This window comes from Lithobates pipiens, unplaced genomic scaffold, assembly GCF_037356315.1.
Source record: "Lithobates pipiens isolate NorthernLeopardFrog02 unplaced genomic scaffold, aLitPip1_a1.2 Scaffold_23, whole genome shotgun sequence".
Classification (NCBI taxonomy): Eukaryota; Metazoa; Chordata; class Amphibia; order Anura; family Ranidae; genus Lithobates; species Lithobates pipiens.
The window spans coordinates 320078141-320097731 of NW_027507785.1; the positions used below are offsets into that span (position 1 = coordinate 320078141).

The 19591-nt window shown below is 44.5% G+C and overlaps 1 protein-coding gene across 4 annotated transcripts in view; it reads right to left on the bottom strand.

The window, feature by feature from the left end:
* Nucleotides 1-19591, bottom strand: part of FGGY (FGGY carbohydrate kinase domain containing) — a 381065-nt gene that overhangs the window by 302030 nt on the left and 59444 nt on the right. The window lies entirely within an intron of this gene.

A 19591-nucleotide genomic window follows, 5' to 3' on the forward strand; every position in this document is an offset into this window, starting at 1 on the left:
GAAGGAGAGGAAGAAAGAAATAATAAATAATATACATTGTAAATTCATATTGTAAAATAACACATATTAATAAACTTTAAAAACTTGTAAACTATCAAATTTTTTTAATAAAAATTAAGGCTGGGAAAATTTAAAGATTTATTCCTTAATTGATCGTAAATTCTTTTGATCGGTACTCACCTCTCTGCCGGCTTCCAGGTCTTCAGGGAGTTCCGTCGGAGATCCAATGAGGCCACGGACATCGACGTCACCGGACTCCTCCCCCCTTCCCCAAGTGCCTCCGTCTGCTAACAAAGGGAAGGGGGGAGGAGTCCGGTGACGTCGATGTCCGTGATGTCACCGGACAGTGATGGTAAATATGGATGTGGTTAAAGCGGAGTTCCACCCTAAAGTGGAACTTCCGCTCATCGGAACCCTCCCCCCCCCCTCCAGTGCCACAGTTGGCCCCTTTCAGGGGGGAGGGGGGTGCAGATACCTGTCTTAGTATTTGCACCCACTTCTGGGCATAGACTCCCACTGGAGTCTACACCTCTTCCTGTCCCGCCGCGCTGTCTGCTGGGACATACACGGGTCCCAGAGACAGCGCGGAGCATTCTCATTGCGCTGCGTGACTCGCACATGTGCAGTAGGGAACCGGGAAGTGAAGCCGCAACGCTTCACTTCCGGATTCCCTCACCGAGAATGGCGGCAGTAGCAGCCAAGAGCCGAACGATCGATCGGCCTCAGCTGCCAACATCGCTGGACCCCAGGAAAGGTAAGTGTCCATTTATTAAACGTCAGCAGCTGCAGAATTTGTAGCTGCTGGTTTTTAATTAAAAAAAATTCGGGTGGACTCCCTCTTTAACTGGGATCATTCACTGTAGGCAAATTTGATAACCTCCATTTTTAACATTGTTGTACAAAAAAATAAAATAAAAATGTAAACACTCTGGTATGTCTGCGTGACTGGCCCCACTGATGCCTACTATAAAGTGACTGACAGTCAATATACTAGATACATTTTCTAATTAAAGTTAAACTCACTTTCTAAGTTTTTTCTTAAAGTTTAATAAAAAAAAATAAAAGACTTACGTCAGTGCTACAGTTTGAATTTAAAACGTATTTGTGTGAACTGTGAAGTTGAGTCATGGATTGTGGAAACTAACTAGTGTCAGGTTATTGTATATAGTGTATACCACATTTACCACTGACTAATGCAGAGTTGCAATGCAAGGAGATCAGCTAAAAGTAGTTGGATCTGTACGCACGTTATAATTAATTGAAATTAGTTGATTAATCGATAAAAAAAAAAAAATTGATGAATCAAACGCAAAAATTTTAATCAGTAACAGCCCTAATAAAAAATGACTCCAAAGTGTGCAACCTGCAGGTGGAGCGGTTGACTTCTTTGCACATCTTTTTTAAGGTTTTTCTAATTTGCTCCCTTTATAAAGCCCTCTTCAGGCTGGGTTCACACCGGAGCGATGCGGGAACGCCGCAAATCCGCGGTGGGTTCCCGCATCGCATGCCTCCCGCCGGCAGTTCACACTGCCCTATGCGGACTGCTGGGAGTGTCAGTGAAATGTTAATGACACCCCCAGATCAGTCCGCATATCGCAGTGCGATCTGCAAACTCGGACAGGAATCGGATCGCATGGTGTGAACACCCATGCGATCCGATTCTGCTGCGGACCAAAAAAAGGGTCCCGTGCGAGTTTGCGGCGGGTGCGATGCGAATTCAGCCATACTATCTGTATGGCTGAACTTGCATCGCACAGAGATCGGATGTGATTTGCACTGCAGTGCGGTGCGAATCACATCCGGTTCTCGCTGCCGCGGCGGTGTGAACCCAGCCTCATAGAGCTCTGTAGTTGAAGCTACAATTTAACACAAACACACACGCAAATTGGAGCCGTGACTTCTCCCCCTTTTTGCCTATACCTTCAAATAAGTCTGCAGGAGGTGTCAATGAGAGACAGATTGCCTGAAAGGAAACAACTCTCTCTTTAGATAACCCGTGGTTCTCTGAGAATCCTTTCTCATGAAACAAATGTATATTTGTTAAACAAATTATATATCCACAATATTGTCAAAAGTATTTGGACACCCGTCTGAAAGCTGTAACAGCTTCAACTCTTCTGGGAAGGCTGTCCACAAGGTTTAGGAGTATGTCTATGGGAATGTTTGACCATTCTTCCAGAAGGGCACCACCAAATTTAACACACCTCAGACCTTGTAACACTAACAAGTCACATAACACTGATTGAACGGCTGATTGGGCCCATTTTCACTTAGGGGTGTACTCACTTTTGTTGCCAACGGTTTAGACATTAATGGCTGTGTGTTGAGTTATTTTGAGGGGACACTCACTACTTTACATTGTAGACAAGTGTCATTTCTTCAGAGTTGTCACATGAAAAGATAAGAGAAAAAAAGAAGAAAAAACAAGAAAAGAAACTGCCAGAGAAGGGACATTTCACTCTTCCTCCCCCTTGCCTTCAGATAGGTTTGTAGGTGATTTTATTGAAAGAGAGTGCCAGAAAGAAATCAACTCTCTCTTTAGGTAATCTTTAGTGCTCTTAGAATCCTTTATCACGTATTAAATGTTTATGTTTTTTTTAAATGTTTATTTAAAATGCATATATATGTGTATATACAAAGTATATATTTATATACACATAAAGAAAGAAAGAGAGAAAGAGAGAAAGAGAGAAAGAAAGAAAGAAAGAGAGAAAGAGAGAAAGAGAGAAAGAAAGAGAGAAAGAAAGAAAGAGAGAAAGAGAGAAAGAAAGAGAGAAAGAAAGAAGGAAAGAGAGAAAGAAGGAAGGAAAGAAAGAAGGAAAGAAAGAAAGAGAGAGAGAAAGAAGGAAAGAAAGAGAGAAAGAAGGAAATAAAGAGAGAAAGAAAGAACGAGAGAAAGAAAGAGAGAAAGAGAGAAAGAGAGAAAGAAAGAAAGACAGAGAGAGAGAGAAAGAAAGAAAGAAAGGAGAGAGAGAGAGAGAGAGAGAGAAAGAAAGAAAGAAAGAAAGAAAGAAAGAGAGAGAGAGAGAAAAAGAAAGAAAGAAAGAAAGAAGGAAAGAAAGAGAGAGAAAGAAAGAAAGAAGGAAAGAAAGAGAGAGAAAGAAAGAAAGAAAGAAAGAAGGAAAGAAAGAGAGAGAGAGAGAGAGAGAGAGAAAGAAAGAAGGAAAGAAAGAAAGAGAGAAAGAAAAAGAAAGAAAGAAAGAAAGAAAGAAAGAAAGAAAGAAAGAAAGAAAGAAAGAAAGAAAGAAAGAAAGAAAGAAATTGTAAATTGAATTATAAAACAGATAGAAAATGTATAAACTTGTAAAAAAAAAAAAAACTCCAAATGATTATGTTTTTCTACTTGATTGGTGTACTTAATAAAGTGCCCACTAAGTATAATCTACATCATAAGAGTTGCCTGTTTTAGAGGAATCCAGCATATTAAAACCATCCTAGAAGAAGCAAATTACTTTGGACGTTAAACACTGAAGATAAGGGGAAACAAGCAGTCGGTGTTCATACTTTTTTGGCAGATCTGTGGGAAGCAGCAATTAAGGAGCTAGGCATTAATCTGCTGTGTATCTCTGTCATCAATTCTCTCATTCTTTACAGCGGAGGAGAGTCTGACAGCTTTCTATATTTTTTACAGTGATGGAAAGAGTGTCAGGTATTTAAATCTTTATATATGAGCTCCCATTAGCGGGATGGGAAATAGAAGGACACTATCGCAGGGCTCCAGAATGTTCTGGCCTTTTTCTTTGTCTCCCATGGGTGGAGGAGTTGAGATGGAGAATGGACTTTGCCCGGCTTCTACAGATAATGAGAGGCACCCTGAAATATTCAGGACTGCTAACAGCTACATTAGCGTGAAGGGTAGTCCTCCTCTATTACCCAAACAAAGCTAACAACTTAAGGAGGAGACACCGAATATTTTGGCGCAAGCTGCCAGCAAGTTGCATGTTGAACCGTGCTCGCCATCAATAGCAGTAGAAGACATAAATAGGAGGTGAGGCGACAGTATGTTCTAGTGCAAACTTTTAAGAACACTTAGTTCTCTTTGCTAGACAATTTTAAACAAAGTATGTATCAAAGACAAAGTTCAGTAAACATCAAAGAGCAAAAGGTAATTAGGCCTGGTCTCCTTGCCTAAGCAACTGGTATTCTTTGATGTTCCCTATGCTTGTGTGTGTTTTGTATGGGTGTTGAGTGAATCTCAGCAATTCTGTTTAGTAGATCAGACTTTGAGATTCACTACTATGGGCAGATATTCAAAAACCTCCAAGTACTGTATAAGTGTCTGGTGGAGCACTTACTAGTTCAGTGGAGAGGTTTGCCGCCCCCCCCCCGCTCGCAATGGAAATATGGATATTGACCTAACCTGCAACCTAGAATCTAAACTAGGCATTAGGGATGGGGGAACTGTTCGGCCCGAGCATAAGTTTGCATGTTTGGCGAATAGCCAAACAAATGGGTTGTTCGACCGTTTGTTTGGCCCCCCCCGAACCGATAGAACAGGGCTCTGTTCAGTGCTATTAGTTAGTTAGTATGCTATACTGTGCTATTTTGCTTCAATTGTCAGTGTAGAATATTAGTTTAGTGTCAGTCTAGGGATAGTGTGAGTGTAGTGAGGAGGACCATTATTCAGCTTTGCATAGTGTACAGCTAGAGTAAGGACAGCTCAGATAGTTCCACTGTAGTGTAGTGAGAACATGTCAGCAATCTTGACATTAGTGTATAGCTAGAGTAGGGACAGTTCAGATAGCGTCAGTGTAGTGATGATTGAACAAGGTCTATTCCATTGCGTTGCTGCCAGTTTAACGCCATTTCGTTTTTTGTGCGTTACTGCCAGTTTAACGCCATATAGTTCTGTGTGCGTTACTGACAGTTTAACGTCATATAGTGTTGCGTGCTTTACTGCCAGTTTAACGCCATTTACTTCTGTGTGCGTTACTGCCAGTTTAACACCATATAGTTTTGTGTGCGTTACTGCCAGTTTAATGCCATTTACTTCTGTGTGCGTTACTGCCAGTTTAACGGCAAATAGTTCTGTGTGCGTTACTGCCAGTTTAACGCCATTTACTTCAGTGCGCATGACTGCCAGTTTAACGCCATGTAGTTCTGTGTGCGTTACTGCCAGTTTAATGACATATAGTTCTGTGCGTCACTGTACGTTTTTGGCGCATTACATTTCAGTATATCATAGTGTATCCGTGGAGTGTGTCTGTGTAGTGTGAGTACTCAAATTAAAGTGCACCAAACACCTCTTTACATTGATTAAAGTGCATCTATGTACAGATTTCAACTTCTTTACATTTGCTTATAAGCACCACCCCTCCCTCCCAATGATGTCTAGGAGGGCAACAAGGAGAGGCAAACGTTCACTTGGCACTGTAAGGGGGCCATCAACAAATGTGTCCGCAGGCAAAGGTGGACGTGATAGTCAGTTCTCAGGCATGGCATAATTTCCTCTTTTTAGTGAGTTTGCCCATGCTATCCAGCCGCAGCATGCAGAGGAGGTGGTGGACTGGCATACTAAACCTTCCTCATCCTCTGTAATGCAAGCAGAGACAAGTGTGCAGTCCCCTGCAGTTGCCAGAGTGGATAAACCTGCCTTCTTGTCCACATCTATTCCTGCCATAGCCCCAACATCAGCCATTGAGCAGTCAGTTGAGTTATTTGACCACAGCGTCAGCCACTTGCCCCTTGAAGATGCCCAGCCATTACTGGATTCAGATGTTGGTTCTGAGGTTGAGGATGACAGGAACATAAGCCTAGAGAGAGGGAGGAAACGTAGACAAACTGGCATTCATGATCCCCAAGCAGCAGCATATTGCCAAGTTGTCTCCAGTGGTAATGATGAAGATGGAGGAGATAAGGATGATGATGATGAGGTCACTGATGTGACTTGAGTGCCAGATAGAGCATAGGAGGAAACTGAAGGTGAGGAGGCACAATCCCAAGGAGGCCGAAATCAAGAAAGAGTAGAGAGCAGCCACCCTATTCCATTACATTCTGTAGCTGTCATCTCCCGGCCCACTCCCCAAAGCTCAGCTGTCTAGACCTTTTTCAGCACATCTGCAAACTGTGGCAAAAACACCAACCGTTTGGGTACCACATGCTTAACGAGGCATTTATTGTCCAACCACTCAGCCCATTGGCAAGAGCACCAAAAAGCCACACAAAAGGGGCACAAATCTGTCCCTCCTCCTCCTCCTTATGCACTTCAATCTTCCCCTGCTATACCGAGTCATTACCTCTCAGCAGCCTCCACTGACAGGGATGATATTATAGCACAGGGTGTCCCAGGTCCTAGCAGTACATCTGCCAGCAGCACACCACCAGCTGTAGACTGTTGCCGGCAAATTTCTCTGCACCATCTGCTGGCGCCGAAAAGAAAGTACAGTCCCTGCCACCCACATGCCCAGCATCTAAATTCAAGCTTGTCAAAGCTGTTGGCTCTCCAACTTCTGCCTTTGAGCCTGGTGGATTCTGCCCCCATACGTGAATTTGCACAATGTGCTGTACCACAATGGCAGGTTCCCAGTCGCTACTACTTTTCACGCAAGGCCATTCCATCTCTCTACCATCATGTGGAAGGGAATGTTCTGGCATTGTTGGGCAAAGCAGTCAGCCATAAAATCCACCTTACTGCTGACACATGGTCCAGCAAGCATGGACAGGGACTATATATTTTGTTCACAGCACACTGGGTAATGCTGTCTGCAACTTGAAAGGATGCAGGACAGGGTTCGGTGCTGCAGCTTGTTGTACCCCCATGTCTCCATACAGCTGGTGGTGATGATGCCAGACCTTTGAGCTCTACCCCTTCTTCCTCCTCCTCTGCCACCTCCATGCCCTCCTCTGCAGAATTGTCCTATGAACATCAGGTATCCCCTAAGTGTTCAAAGGGCTATTTCCAGAGTCAGGCTAAAAGGTGCCATGCAGTGCTTAAGCTGGTGTGTTTAGGAGACAGGGACCACACCAAAGCAGAGATTTTTGAAGCTCTGCAGGGACAGGCCCAGAGGTGATTCACACCACACCAGCTGGAGCCAAGAATGGTGGTGTGCAATAATGGCCCACACCTCCTGTCCGCCCTTAGACAGGAAAAGTTGACACATGTGCCATACCTGGCACATGTCCTCAATTTGGTAGTGCAGCATTACCTAAATACGTACCTAGGGTTGCAAGATGTGCTAAAGTTAGCCAGAAGAGTCTGTAGCCATTTCAGGCGGTCATACACAGCCAGTGCTCGGTTGGCTAAAATTAAGCGGGAAATCCACTTGTCCGCAAATTGCCTGATTTGTGACATGCCCACCAGGTGGAACTCGACTTTGCCAATGCTGCAGAGGCTATATATGCAGCAGAGGGCCGTCAATAAGTACCTGTGTGAAAACGGCACAGTCCGCCTCTGCTTTTTCCCCCATGTCATGGGCTGATCATTAAGGATGCATGCACTGTATTGTCACTATTTGAGGACGCCACAAAGATGGTGAGCCATGACAGTGCATGCATCAGTGACACAATCCCTGTTGTGTTCCTGCTGGAGCAGACTCTGCGTGGCACTATTTACAGTGCACTGGAGGCAGAGCAGCAGGAAGTAGAGGAGGACTTTCTTTCCTCCCAAGACCCACTTTATCCAGACACCATCATTCCTACGTCACAGAACACACAGGAGGAGAGAGGGGAGGAGGATGAGGAGGAGGATTCCGGCACTTTCATAGGCTTCGAAGAAGAGAAAGATAAGCATCAATATGTAAGAGATGGCTTTCCAAACCCAGAACCCTTGGGAGTAGTATGTGGCTGTAAGGAGGAAGTTCCAGATGCTGTCATCCTGAGTGACCCCGAGGATTCTGCTTCTCAAGCCTCAGCAAATTTGAGGCGCATGGGTAACCTCATGCTTCAAAGCCTGCGAAAGGACCCAAGAATACCTGGCATAAAGGAGAAGGATGATTACTGGTTGGCAACCCTCCTTGACCACCATTATAAGGGGAAGGTCTCAGAACTCTTCTTGTCTCCACAGAGAGTGCAGAAGATAATATCTGCAACACATGGTGGACATTTACCTCAGGGCCAAAGCAGAGATGGACAGCTTGCCAGATGACGATCCACTGACTTACTGGGTTGTGAGAATAGACCACTGGCCAGAACTTGCCCAATATGCTATTGAGTTGGTGGGCTGCCCGGCATCCAGCGTGCTTTCAGAACGGGCATTCTGTGCTGCAGTAGGTTTTGTTACTCACCATAGAACGCGTCTGTCCACAGACTCCGTGGACCATTTGACTTTTATAAAAATGAATCAGTCCTGGATTACCAGCTATGAAGCCCCTGATGCCGATATCACTGATTATGTCTTTTTGGGATGTGGAATTTCTGCAGGACTTCGTGGCTGCCTAGTTTTGAGGGTGTTCAATCATTTCATCTGGAAGAATGCTTTTGGTATAGGTTTCATGGGCACAATTAACACTCAAAGACCAATTTTTCAGCACCTGTTTGACAGGTGCATATAATTGCAATTTCTTTTGCCTTCATCAAGAGCACCTCCATAGGGTTGCAGTGGGAGGGTGCCCCCGACACCCAAAGACCTATTTTTCTACACCTGTTTGACCGGTGCATATAATTGCAATTTTTTAAAGCAAGGCCAATTCTTGATTTCATCGAGGTTATCTCCATAAGGTTACGGTAATACATTAGATATTCAACTGCAAAATATTGCAAGGGAGTCTAATCCTTGTCACTTGAACAATAGCCTGGGCCTCGGTCCATTTAAAACTTTAAACCAGCTGAGGGCCATATTGCAGGATTGAGAGTGCTGCATGTGGCCCAGAAACATCAGTTTGGCATGTCTGCTTCAAATCTAAATTGTAACTTCAATACTCAACATACACTTCATCAGAAACTCTAAGGCCCCTTTCACACAGGCTTGTCCATGTATGGATTCCGCTTTGCTCAGCAGGGATCGATCTGCTGATCCTGGCTGAGCAGGCGGATGACAGGTCCATCTCCGCTCACCGCGTGGAGATGGACCCGTCAAAGCCCCGATGTCCTCTATGGAGATCGGATGAAAACGGATCAACTGTTTATTTTCATCTGATCCGATGCTCCAAACGGATGGAAAATAGGGTTTCCATCTGTCTGGATTTCACGGACAGAATCAGATCGGATACCGGTGGACATCATCGCTGACATCAGCCGCTCCATAGAGGTGCATTGAGCATCCGATCAGGTCCGCCTGAAAAACTGACAGGCGGACCTGATTGGAAAGCCTGTGTGAAAGGGGCCTAACCCAAAACTCTAACCCCAATACTCAGCCTAAGCCCAAACCCCAATCCTCAACCTAAACTACAACCTCCAACCTAAACTCTAACCCTCAACCCAAAGTCCAACCCCATCCTTCAAACTAAACGCCAAACCTCAACTTATATTTTGACCCAGACCCTCAACCTAAACTCTGTCCCCAATCTTCAACCAAAACATTGACAGATGCTTCAACCTAAACTGTAAACTCCAACCAAACCTCTAACCTAGGGGTCTCCAAACTTTCTAAACAAAGGGCCAGTTTATTATCCTTCAGACTTTAGAGGGTCTGGGCTGTGCCCAGTGGGATTAGAAAATGACCTGGCATCAGTAACAATGCTGTGTCAGTGGGAGGAATAGTGCCCCATCATTGGTGTCAGTGGGAGGAATAGTGTCCCATCATTGGTGTCAGTGGGAGGAATAGTGCCCCAGTGTTGGTGTCAGTGGGAGGAATAGTGCCCCATCATTGGTGTCAGTGGGAGGAATAGTGCCCCATCATTGGTGTCAGTGGGAGGAATAGTGCCCCATCGTTGGTGTCAGTGGGAGGAATAGTGTCCCAGTGTTGGTGTCAGTGGGAGGAATAGTGCACCAGTGTTGGTGTCAGTGGGAGGAATAGTGCCCCATAATTGGTGTCAGTGGGAGGAATAGTGCTCCAGTGTTGAAATCAGAGGAAGGTATAATGTGCCATCATTGGTGTCAGTGGGAGGAATAAAGCCCCAAGGGCCAGATAAAGGCAAGCAAAAAGCCGCATCTGGCCACTGGGCCACAGTTTGGAGAGCCCTGCTCTAACCCATAAACCATAAACAACACCTTATAATGACTATTACCTAGAATTAGTATTAGTTAGACATGTGCAATTGGTTTCATTACGAATTTGTTTTTCAACGAAATTTGACAAATTCAAATTCATTCATTCACAAATATTCGAATTAACGAAAACCCGTTTAACAAATTTTTCCGAAATTCTAAAATCAAGAAAATCTAAAATTCTGAAATCCGTAGACCCGGAAATTCGGAAATCCAAAAATTTAAAATTCGGAAATTCGAAAATGGAATATTTGAAATTCTGAAAGAACAAAAATCCAAAAATAAGAACGTAAATCCGAAAATGAGAAAACCCCAAAATTCTAAAATCTGAAGAATAACTAACTAATAATAACTATTACTAACTATTGAATTATATGTATTGAAATTTCCTTTCAAATTTGGCTATTAGTGAACATAATGAATACAAATTTATCCGAAGTTACGAATTATCCAAAATAACGAATGCTGCATTTAAATGATCGGAACGTAATGAATTAATAATAATAAAGGGTATGCAGACCTTCTAAACCTAACTCTGAAATTAAACTCTAAACCTAACACTCAACCTAAACTCTGACCCTAACTCCTAAACCTAAACTTTAACCTTAATCCTCAACTTAAAAGCTATACCATCCCCAACCTAAATTCTAACTTTTATACTAAACCTAACCTTTATCCTAAACTCTAACCTTAATCCTTAACCTAAACTCCCCCCTTCAACCTCAACATAAACTTTAACCCAACCCTCAACAACACTAATCCTCAACCTAAATTCTAAATTTAACTCTGAAATTAAACTTTAAACCCAACCTTTATCCTTAACCTAAGCTTTAAACCTAACCCTTAACTCTAATACTAATTCTCAATCAAAACTTTTGACCTTACCCTCTACCTAAATTCTATCCCTAATCCCTAACTTAAACTCTATCTTTTACCCTCAGCCTAAGTTTTAAACCTAGTCTTCAATCTAAACTCTAACACTAACACTGTGGACATGACGACCTTGGATGAGCCCCTAACTACCTCTGAATTTTTACAGGCTATTAAAGCCCTTAAAGTGGGAAAATGCCCGGGCCCTGACGGCTTTACACCCCGGTTTTACTAAACTTTTGCCCCCCAGCTTGCACCCCTTCTGACAAAAGCCTTTAACTCGGTGGACAGTTCTAACCTCCCATCCAAGGAATCTTTATCTGCTAACATCTCTATTATCCCTAAACCAGGCAAGGACCCATCCCAATGCAGCAGCTATCGGCCCATCTCCCTGCTCAACATAGATATTAAGCTATTCGCAAAAGTTCTAGCCACCCGTCTGTCCCCTCTACTACCTAAAATTATTCATAATGATCAAGTGGGGTTTGTCCCTGGCAGGGAGGCAAGGGACAACACCACCAAGACGATACATCTCATATCCCTGATCCAACGTAAAGGCCTGAGAGCTTGCCTCTTATCTTTCGACACTGAAAAGGCCTTCGATAGGGTCAGTTGGAGGTTTCTACAGCTGTCTCTAGAACAACTTGGCCTCGGAGCTCCCTTCATCTCTAAAGTTATGTCCCTATACTCCCGACCCTCAGCTACGGTCCTGGTCAACGGTACCACATCACCTCCCTTTGACATTGCAAACGGTACCCGACAGGGCTGCCCCCTGTCCCCCCTCCTCTTTGTCATCATCATTGAACATTTGGCCTGTGCCATACGACAAAACCCCTCCATTCTCGGTATTCAAACTCCGTCTGCACATCACAAACTTTCCCTGTATGCTGATGACCTCCTTCCTTGTGTATATTCAAAATCCACACATCTCCCTACCATCCCTACTCAGAGAATTTCAACGTTTTGGTATCTATAGTAACTTTAAGATCAACATCTCTAAGACAGAAGCCCTTAACATATCCCTCACCCCCTCCACACTGTCCCTTCTAAAATCCAACTTCTCATTTAAATGGCAGGCCAAAGGGATCTCTTACCTAGGGGTCGTAATACCCTCCAACCTAGCTGATTTGTTTTCCCTGAATTATATTCCCCTGCTTAACCATATACGGAAGGACCTTGAGGAGTGGGGGGGATCTCCCTTGCCCTGGTTCGGACGGATTAATATCCTAAAGATGGACACTCTACCCAAGTTCCTGTATTTATCTCAAACAATCCCCATCCACGTCCCCAAATCATTTTTTATCTCCCTACGCTCGCTGGCCATCAGATTCATGTGGAACAAGGGCCTCCCCAGGGTTAAATTTAAACTGCTAATGCTCCCCAAGACTATGGGAGGAACAGGCCTCCCTGACTTTGAGACTTACCATACAGCTGCTCATATGACTCGCATCATAGAATGGTTCACCCGTCCTCCCTGCAAGGCCTCGGTGTCTGTTGAACAGGACCTTTCTCCTGTAGATCTCTGAGCTCTTCTATGGGGTTACAAACAGGACTACTCTCATATGACATCCTTATCCCCACTGACTTTGGCCTCCTTGAAGCTGTGGTATAAGACAGGGCTAAACACCACCCTCTCCTCTGATCCGGGCCCCCTGACGTCCCTCTTTGACCATCCTGCTTTACCACAAAGTACAGGGGCAGCCTCCCTAGGACCCTTTAAGCGTACGGAGTGGCCGCAAGCCCGCACATTTGTGCATCCTTCTCAGGGGACCCCGGTCTCCGTGGCAGACTCCGGAGATTGGCTCATGGCCCTACATGTGTCCACATTTACCAAACGCCTACACTCCTCCTCTCAAATACATCGCAAGCTTACCAACTTCGAGGAACTGTGCTCGCTTCCAGAAACTCCCAAACACTTACTATCCTCCTTATATAACCTACTGCAGACTTTAGCACATGATCAACTCCCACATTACACTAGGCTGTGGTCTGCGGATTTGGGTGAAGACATCTCTGTGCCGGAATGGCAAACCTCTTTTCATTTCACACATAAGTCAACCATCTCCTGCTACTCCCAAGAAAATAACTACAAACTATTGTCCAGGTGGTACAGAGACCCTGCTACTTTACACAAAATGTTCCCGTCTACCCCAGCCACCTGCTGGCGCTGTGAAGCTTCAGTCTGAACTTATATGCATGTCTGGTGGGACTGTGAGAGGATCCGCCCCTTCTGGACGCAGGTTTTTGAATGTTATAATCTCTTAGCTGATATTCCGGTTCCTATCTCTCCGAAAATTGCATTACTCTCTATACTGCCCGGGTCTATTAAATCGCAGAGACAAAGATTGCTCCGTTTCTTTATGTCCTCTGCTAGACAACTGATACCTGCTTATTGGAAGACGACGAATACTCCCCCATTGTCACGGTGGGTATCGATTATGAATGACACCATGAGAATGGAGGAGATGTTGGCACTGGACAATGACACTTACGCCAAATTTATTTCTCAATTGTCGATCTGGCTCCGCTTCTCCTCCTCTGACGCTTTAAAGAACCAAATCTTGAACGCATAGGGACACTGTGGGCTCTTTCTTACCCTACCCCCCCTACCCATATCCCTTCCCCCTCCCCCCCTTCCCTCCCCTCTCCTCTCCTCTCCTCTTGCTATTCAGCTTTCCCCTCTACCGCCTTGCTTCTCTTTACTTTGCTCCTCTCTTCCCTTCCCTCTTCTCTCTCTCTTTCTATCTTTTTTTATGTTATTGATTAAATATTGTCTCATGTAGTAACACATGAGTATTTCTCACTACTGTGGCCTCGTGGATCGGTGAGCAGGCCGTCTTCCCTACTCTCCAAGCTTCCCGTCAGGGACCGGCTGTGGCCGATAGTCATTAGCCGGCCCCCCGTAAATGTACTCCTGTTACTGTTCCTGCTTGCATTTGCCTCATGATGGTTACTGTTTTATTGTTTCTACTTGAAATGTTTCAATAAAATATTTTCAACACTAATCTCTAACACTAATCCTCAACCGAGCTTCTAAAACTAACTCTGAAATTAAACTCTACACCTAAAACTCAACCTAGACTCTACTCTTTAACCTCAACCTAAGCTTTAAACCTAACCTTCAACCTAAACAACACTAATCCTCAACCTACATTCTAATCCCAGCTCTGAAAATAGGCTGTAAACCTAACACTCAAACTAAACTCTAACCTAACTCTTAAACCTAAAATTGTGTTACCTTAACCCTCAACTTAAACTCTATACCAACCCTCAACCTAATCTCTAACTCTAATCTCTAACCTAAACTCTTTTATCCTCAACCTGGCTTTAAACCTAGCTGTCAATCTAAACTCTGACACTAATCCTCCACCTAACTTCTAATCCTAACTCTGAAATTAAGCTGCAAATCTAACACTCAACCTAAACTCTAACTCTTCAACTAAAATTGTAACCTTGACCTTCAACTCTATACCAATCCTCAACCTAAAGGCTAAACCTAACCCTCAAACTAAACTCTAACCTTAACCATCAACCTAAACTTTAAAGCTAACCCTCAGCCTAAACTCTAACCCAAATCTTCAACCTAAATTGTAACCTTAACCCTCAACTCTATACCAATCCTCAACCTAAAGGCTAAACTTAACCCTCAAACTAATTTCTAACCTTAACCATCAACCTAAACTTTAAAGCTAACCCTAAACCTAAACTCTAACCCAAACCTTCAACCTAACCCCTAGCACCTAACCAAACCTGTAACCCATAAACCCAAGAATAAACTTACAATGGCCATTATCTAACACCAATATCACTTCTGTGCCAAAATAATCTATGCCATAATATATCTACAACAACAATGTTGTCATCAATACACAAGCAAATGGCACTGAAACATCCCAGAGGAATACATCTAAACTATAATAAGCTGTCAGCAATCATTTTGATTGCACCAACCACTTCACCGATGAAGTGTATTCTAATTGGTTGCAATGGGTCACTGCATTGGACACATTATTTCGATCCTGTTTTACTGAATGTGACTGTTTGTATAATTATTGCCAACGTTGACTGGTTCAATAGATTTGCTTTTCCACTGTCTAATTTGAAAGATACCGCATTAAAACGTATTAGATCATCATCTGAATCATCCATTCTACACTGTCCTCGGCGGTGTTTCGCATCACTGGGGCTACTATTTTTAGCCAGCCTTTTGAAGGGGAAAAAAAAAAAAAAAGTACAATTATAACTCAAACTAGCTCCAAAACCCAAGAAACATAAGTCAGATATTCCTAGCCACCAATAACACAGAGACATTATCTGGCAATGCATAATATATGTGTTCTTTGCACTACGCGTTTCAGGTAATAAATCTGCGGAATGTTCAGACAAAATGCCGGGGTAAGCTGATTTACTCCTGCTAAGTAATGGAGAGAGCAAATGGACTTAAACAATTGATATCCACCTTTCAAGAGAACATACAGTCTTAAAGCAATGTTAATTATACTCCATTAACATGAAACTGTCAAACGTGTCTTGATGTTATTATTACTGGTGACCTTAGTCTGTCTGCACCTTACTGCCATGCATTTCACTGTGTTTATACAAAAAAAGGAAGGGCTCTCTGTGGAAAAATAAGAGCAGTTTAATTCATGTCTGTCCTCATTAAAGTTTATGTCTGGACAAAAAGGAAATGATTATATATATATATATATATATATATATATATATATATACACACTGTATACACTCAGAATCTAAAAGGAGCAGTTTAATTTATGTCTGTCATCATTTAAGTGTATATCTGGATGTCTGGGCATAAAAAAAAGAATATATATATATATATATATATATATATATATATATATATATACACACATACACACATATATATATATTCCATTTTTTATGCCCAGACATCCAGATTATATATATATATATAATAATATTTAATATATTATTTATTAAATATATATATATATATATATATATATATATATAAAATTATTGTTGTTATTATTATTATTAACGATTTATATAGCGCCAACAGTTTACGCAGTGCTTTACAATGTATAGGGGAGATAACACAATTACAGTACAATACAAAAAGGTACAGGAGGGCCCGGCTCATAGAGCTTACATTCTAAAGGGAGGGGGTGGTGGTGCAAAATGTAATAGCTGCAGAGAATGATTTGATGGGGGCGGCTCGGGGACAGTTAGGTGGGTGTGGGATAGGCTTCCCTGAATAAATGAGTTTTCAGGGATCTCCTAAAGGTGGACAGGGTAGGGGCTGAGTGGACAGACTGGGGCAGGTAGTTCCAGAGGATGGGAGAGGCTCTGGAGAAGTCTTGAAGGCGAGCATGGGAGGAGGTAACAAGGGAGCTAGAAAGCAGGAGGTCGTCGGAGGAGCGGAGGGGGCGATATCTGCATATGAGGTTGGTGATGCAGATGGGGGCGAGGTTGTGGATGGCTTTGTATGTTATGGTTAGCATTTTTAATTTTACAGGGTGGGGTAGGGGAAGCCAGTGAAGGGATTGGCAGAGAGGGGCAGCAGTCACGGAACGATTAGTGAGGTGTATTAGTTTAGCAGCAGCATTCATAATAGACTGAAGGGGGGAATAGCCTGCTTAAGGGTAGGCCATTAACCACTTGCCGCCCGCCCTATTACAAAATGACGGTGGCAAAGTGGTTTCATAATCCTGATCGGACGTCATATGACGTGATCAGGATTATGAGCCGCTGCGCGCCCCCGGGGGCGCGCATTGCGGCGATCGTTGTTGCGGGGTGTCAGTCTGACACCCGGCAACTACGATCTCAGTAAAGAGTCTCCGACGGAGACTCTTTACCACATGATCAGCCGTGTCCAATCACGGCTGATCACAGTGTAAATAGGAAGAGCCGGTGATCGGCTTTTCCTCACTCGCGTCTGTCAGACGCGAGTAGAGGAGAGCCGATCGGCTGCTCCTCTGACAGGGGGGGCCTGTGCTGATCTATTATCAGCACAGCCCCCCCGAGGATGCCCACACTGGACCACCAGGGACGCCACCAGACCACCAGGGATTCCAGTCAGTGCCACAATGGATGCCAATCAGTGCCCATAATGGATGCCAATCAGTGCCCACAATGGGCATCACTGATTGGCATGCATTATTGCTTGGCACTGATTGGCATCCATTAGTACAGTATAATAATACAATGCCGCCTATCAGTTCCCATCCGTGCCGCCTATCAGTTCCCATCCGTGCCGCCTATCAGTGCCCATCCATGCCACCTATCAGTGCCCATCCATGCCCACCTGTGCAGCCTACCCATGCCCACCTGTGCCGACTACCCATGCCCACCTGTGCCGCCTATCCATGCCCATCCATGCCGCCCATCCATTTCCATCCATGCCAGCTATCAGTGCCAATTTGTGCCACCTATCAGTGCCCATCCGTGTCGCCCATCAGTGCCACCCATCAGTGCCGCCTATCAGTGCCCATCAGTGCCGCCTATCAGTGCCACATATCAGTGTCCATCAATGCCACCTCATCAGTGCCGCCTTATCATTGCCCATCAGTGTATCCCCATCAGTGAAGGAGAAAATGTACTTACCGTATATACTCGAGTATAAGCCGAGATTTTCAGCCTCTTTTTTGAGGCTGAAAGTGCCCCCCTCGGCTTATACTCGAGTCATCGCTGTCTGCCCGCTCGATCAGCGTGTCGAGCAGACAGACAGCGGCCATTCTATTCAAAAGCCGCGCCTCCGGCTCCGCCTTCGCCTGTGATAGGCGGAACACTGAATTTCCCAGCAGCCTGTGTTCCGCCTATCACGGACATCGTATCATCCTCGTACTACGGACGAGGATGATACGACGTCAGTGATAGGCGGAACACAGGCTGCTGGGAAATTCAGTGTTCCGCCTATCACAGGCGAAGGAGGAGGCGCGGCTTTTGAATTTTACAATGGCCGCCGAAGAGGGCACGGGACGGAGGCAAGGCAAGGCAAGGCAAGGCACGGCACGGCACGGGACGGGACGGGACGGGACGGGACGGAGGCAAGGCAAGGCACGACACGACGGCAAGGCACGGCACGGCACGGCACGGGACGGCACGGGACGGAACGGAGGCAAGGAGGCAAGGCACGGGACGGAGGCTCGGGACAAAGGTAGGCTGGACACACACACACACACACACACACACACACACACACACACACACACACACACAGGGATGGGTGGATGGATGGAGACACACACAGGGATGGGTGGATGGATGGAGACACACACAGGGATGGATGGATGGATGGAGACACACACACACAGGGATGGATGGATGGATGGATGGAGACACACACACACAGGGATGGATGGATGGATGGACACACACACACACAGGGATGGATGGACGGACACACAGGGATGGACGGACACACAGGGATGGACGGACACACAGGGATGGACGGACACACACACAGGGATGGACAGGCATGTCTCACCCTCGGCTTATACACGAGTCAATAAGTTTGCCAGTTTTTTTGGGGGTAAATTGGGGGCCTCGGCTTATATTCGGGTCGGCCTATACTCGAGTATATACGGTATTTACAAAGTTTTGAAACTGAAACAAAAAAAAACATTTTTTTTTTCAAAATTTTCGGTATTTTTTTATTTGTTTAGCAAAAAATAAAAACCGCAGAGGTGATCAAATACCACCAAAAGAAAGCTCTATTTGTGGGAAAAAAATGATAAAAATTTCATTTGGGTACAGTGTAGCACGACGTGCAATTGTCATTCAAAGTGCGACAGCGCTGAAAGATCAAAATTGGTCTGGGCAGGAAGGTGTTTAAGTGCCCGGTATTGAAGTGGTTAAGGAGAGAGTTGCAGTAGTCAAGGCGGGAAATAATCAAGGAGTGAACCAGTTGCTTTGTGGTGTCATTAGTCAGGAAGGGTCAAATTCTGGAGATATTATATATATATATATATATATATATATATATAAAAAAAAAATAATAATAATATATATAATCTTTGCAGCTAACAAACAGCCCTGTGAAGTTCCCTGTACTGTTCTGTGCTGACGGTTCCCCTGGGCGTTCCTGTTTGCACATTCCAGCACATTAGGAGTTAACACAGTGGAATGTGCAAAAGGAGCGTGTAAGAGGTGTAAGTAGAATACAAACTCATATGTACTGTACTCACTGCTGTTAAAATAACTGTGTCTGAAAGAGGAAGTAAACCCTGATGAGTTTACTTCCTCTTTGATTCCCTGCAAAGGCAAAGCATAATGGAGTACTATGCATCGCATCGCATCGCATAGTAGTCCATTATGTGTCACTTACCTGACACAGGAGCCAGCGATGTCACCGCTGTCCCCTGTAGTTCCGAGCGTCCATCTTCTTGGTGGGTCTCGCTGCTCCGGCGCTGTGATTCGCCGGAGCAGCGATGACGTCACTCCCGTGCATGCGCACGAGAGCCGGACACTCGCGGCATATCGCTGCGATCTGCGGCTTACCCAGTGCATCTGCGCGCCACTGTCTACGGCACATGCGCCGTAGACAGCGGTGGCTGTCTTCAGGTAAATATCTCCTAAACCGTGTAGATTTAGGAGATATTTCTTGGACCTACAGGTAAACCTTAATCTAGGCTTACCTGTAGGTCAAAGTGGT